Below are 3,986 nucleotides of genomic sequence, written 5' to 3'. Positions count from 1 at the left end.
TGTCCTTTATGTTCAAAATTGACGAGTTTTGTCCTTTATGTTTTCATATCATACACATTTTGTCCTTTAGGCCTCACCCAGTTAGTTTTTTCATTTAAATTTGGTCATGTGCTTTGCACATGAGGACATTTTTGTCAATTCAAAGATAAGTTCAACGGCAGATTTACAGCTCAAAGTTTCTGCAACCTTTGAATTGACAAAAATGCACTCATATGCAAAGCACATGACCAAATTTAACTGAAAAAACTAACTGGGTTAGGCCTAAAGGACAAAACGTGAATGATATGAAAACATAATGGACAAAAGTTGTCAATTTTAAACATAAAGGACATCGCCTGAAAATGGATATAAAGATAAAGGACAATCTTTGAAATTCACTCCTAATATTTAGGGGTGTAAACAAGCCCAGAGGCTCGAGAGCTACTGATGTGTGTAAAATGCAACATATAAATCACATCAATTAAGGCATAAAACTAACCCTTTTTAAGTACTAATGTTGGAAAAATAGTGTTTTTGTCTTCCTTTTGCATTTTCAGGATTAAATGAGCTCAAAATCACAAAAGAAGCAAAAAGACAACTAATTCTAGCATAAATACAAGAAAAGGAACAAAAGTAGACTGCCCGGACCCTCAACGGCACCTCCCAAGGCAAAGGAGAAGAAACAGAGTCTGAACACGCCCCGTGTCCAGCGAACACGGGGGCGTGCCCAGGAAGCAGCAGAAAAGACAAACCAGTAGAAGCTTCCATTGCCCACCACGGGGCCGTGTCCAGCGGGCACGGGGGCGTGGTGAAAGTACAGCAGGCGCATTAATTGTAATTCGCAATTACAATTAATGAAGAGAGAGAATGTCAGACGGGCACGGGGCCGTGTCCAGCGGACACGGGGCCGTGTCCAGCCTTCTGTTCAGCCTATAAATAGAGGAGCTTGGCTTCATTTTCTCTCATCCCTTGGCACACCACCTCTCTCACACTTCATCCACCACCCACCACCACCATAACACCATCATCCACCACCATCATCCATTGTCCATCGTAGAGTGTGTGAGTCGTCTCGGGATCCAAGATTGATCGTAAGAGTTCTTGACAATCAAGGCCATGTTTGCCTAAGTCTCTTACATCACTTGGTGAAGACAAGTGTTTAGTATAATACTTTTTATTTTTAATCTTTTGCACTTTTTATTTGGTTTTGTATTAATGACTTTAATAACTAGTTACTTATGTTGAAGGTGATCTTTCCTTATCGTTTGTCCGTGGTGTCTTGGCATTATTTTACTGTCTATATAAAATAAAAGATTTTCACCATTCATATCTCCACGGTCTATATGGAGGTATGTTGGCTACCTGGTCGGGGGTTAAGGGAACGGTTTGGTAAGGGTCTTGTCCTTGTTCAGCGTTTAGAGGTCCTGCTTGGGACCTGGGTCAAATTTAGTAGGATCTCCTTCAATGCCCATAGGTATTGGATGGCGGGGATCCAAACTCTTTGACCCCCTCATAAGTTAACTACTATTAATAATATAACCCGGCTATTTAGGACTGTATCCCTGCTGACTCAGACTACTTAGCCGAGGGTAACGTCACCGCCAAAAGCGGGGCCTACCACAATTTGCATTAATAACTTAATTCATTATCTTTCAATAATCCGACCCTTTAGGATTGTATCCTTGCTGACTCAAACTACTGGGTTGAGGGTAACGTCGCCTTCAAAAGAGGGGCCTACTACAATAACTAAGATAATCTCTTAAACAAGTGCAAAAGTGCGAAAATAATCAAAGGTTATACTAATACACGTGTCGGATCCAAGTGATTCATCTTGTCTATCTGTTTTTATTTTATTTTATTTTTCAGCATTTAGTTAGTTTTTATTTTTCTTAGTTTAAAACATTTTTCTCACTTTTTGATTTGGTTAGACGTTGAGGATAAACCGGTATTAAAAGCTCTTGTGTCCTTGGACGACCTCGGTATCTTACTGTAACAATGGGTTTGGTAATTTAGACCCGGTTACTATTAAGAAATGGGTAACGTACCGTTAATGAGAAAAGTTAACCTGAAAAATGAGGATTAGCTAGGAATAATTAACCTAGTGGAGTATTGGTCTCGTTAGTAGTAAGCGGAGAGTTGTAGCCTTATTTGATTTAAACGAAACATGAGGGACCAAAGTGGGCTAACTTGAAAGTTGTTATGTTAAATGAAAATAACACACACACACACACACATTTTCGTGTGTGTTCTGTACGTGATCAGGGAAGGCTCTAGAGAGCCAAACCCTAGTTCATCATATATCAACCAATTGAAGCATGAATCGAGGCTCAAATTCAAGAAGGAACATGAATTAACGATCACCCAAGTTAGGGGATCATAAGGTATGTTGAATTTTGATGTTTAATGAAGTTGAGAAATCTTGATGAACATCACAAGTAGTGATTTATGTATGAATTGTTTAGGTTATGGCCAAATTGACAATGTATGCTTGCTTAGGAACGAACCCTAAGTGAAGATTTTGAGTAAATTGCTATAAATTGAGTATTTTGATGATTTACTACACCTAGCTAAGTGGGTTTATGTCTAATTCATGAAAGGGTATGAGATTGATTGTGAAAATGTGTAGTATGTGATGTGTACATGCATATAGATTCAGTATGGTATATAATTGTATGATGTTTACTTGTATTGATGAATGGAAGTGATAACTAGGAAGAAGAACATGAAATACTTGTACATTATGCTTAGGAGGTAGTACGCACACCAAGTGTTTGATGAAATGTCTAAAAGACAATAACAAGTGAAATTGTATGCAAGTAATGGGTAAATAGATATAATTCATGTGAAGATTATCTAGGGATGATGTCGAGTATACCTTATGCTTGTTTAAATGAATTAATGATGTGGAGTATGCTTCAAGTGGGTCGTATGTTAGATGTGAATTTGATATGGTTGTTCATATGTATGAGCATACATGCTAATAAGAATGTGAATGTAATGACATGAGTGTATAGGAATCATGTCAAGATGGATGGGAGCTTTGAAGGCTAACGGGCTAAGAGGACTCAATCAAGTAAGCGAACGAGAATACGGACGCGCAAGGTAAGTGCACTCCGAACTTACTCTTTAGTTGTTAATGTATTTATGATATGTGATTATTGTTGAATGCAATGTAAGAAGATATGGATTGATGCAAGTAGTAAGTTAAGTTTTAATAGAATGGGTTAGAAGTGGTTAAGAAAAAGATTCGATTTGGTTTGGGTAAGAAAGGGAACTTACATAATGAAATTATGCTTGAATGAATAAGATGAGTTATGTATATTTGAGGACATGATCATGTAAATGGAAGCTAATGTACTAATCGTTTTTCTCTTGAGAATTAATGTGTAGTATAGGCATGGTAACAAAGGATGTGAAGGTTGACGCCACAATCTGATGCGAGTAATCGAGTGGATGGATGAAGGGGCTAGTATAAGAAAAAGCATGAAATGTTGACGCGCTATTATGCTTGTGCTAAGATTTTTGTATTTTGTCACCGGTTGCTAATAATGTGTTTGAATGTGGTGACTGCAGGCTATACATGTTTGGATGTTTCATCTAGAAGCGTACGCGGTTGAAGATCGAGTCAAGACACGGATTGTATGTGGGTGTATACGTAGTCACTTAATTGAGTCATGTATGTTAGTTTTTGCATTAAATTATAAAAGAGATTAATGTATTTAAATGAAAGAAAGAATATCATGAAGGAAATTTCTAGTTATGTAGTGTCCGCTGCGAATCTTAGGTTAAAGCGTTTTAGGGCGTTACACTTACCAACACTATACTACGTCCACGATGGGTGCACTTGCCCATATGTGTGTTTAGTGTTAGTAAATATCGTGTTTTATAAATTTAAAACTTGGTTAAAAGTGTAAAAAGGGGCTAAAATATATATCTAAATTATATACACACCGACACACATCAAGTTTTTGGCGCCGTTGCCGGGGACACAAGGATTTTAAGAAAGT

At 37.6% G+C, this 3,986-nt stretch overlaps 1 long non-coding RNA gene across 1 annotated transcript; it reads left to right on the top strand.

The window, feature by feature from the left end:
• The first annotated feature begins 2,179 nt into the window (after window positions 1–2,179).
• LOC110896256 lies at window positions 2,180–3,739 on the top strand. Its single transcript, XR_002567786.2, has 3 exons — window positions 2,180–2,360; window positions 2,994–3,081; window positions 3,553–3,739. It is a non-coding gene; the product is annotated as an uncharacterized LOC110896256 (long non-coding RNA).
• Window positions 3,740–3,986: the final 247 nt, after the last annotated feature.

Source organism: Helianthus annuus, chromosome 12, assembly GCF_002127325.2.
Source record: "Helianthus annuus cultivar XRQ/B chromosome 12, HanXRQr2.0-SUNRISE, whole genome shotgun sequence".
In the NCBI taxonomy this organism is placed as follows: Eukaryota; Viridiplantae; Streptophyta; class Magnoliopsida; order Asterales; family Asteraceae; genus Helianthus; species Helianthus annuus.
The sequence above is the reverse complement of the archived record's forward strand: the minus strand, read 5'-3'. Positions and strand labels throughout refer to the sequence as shown.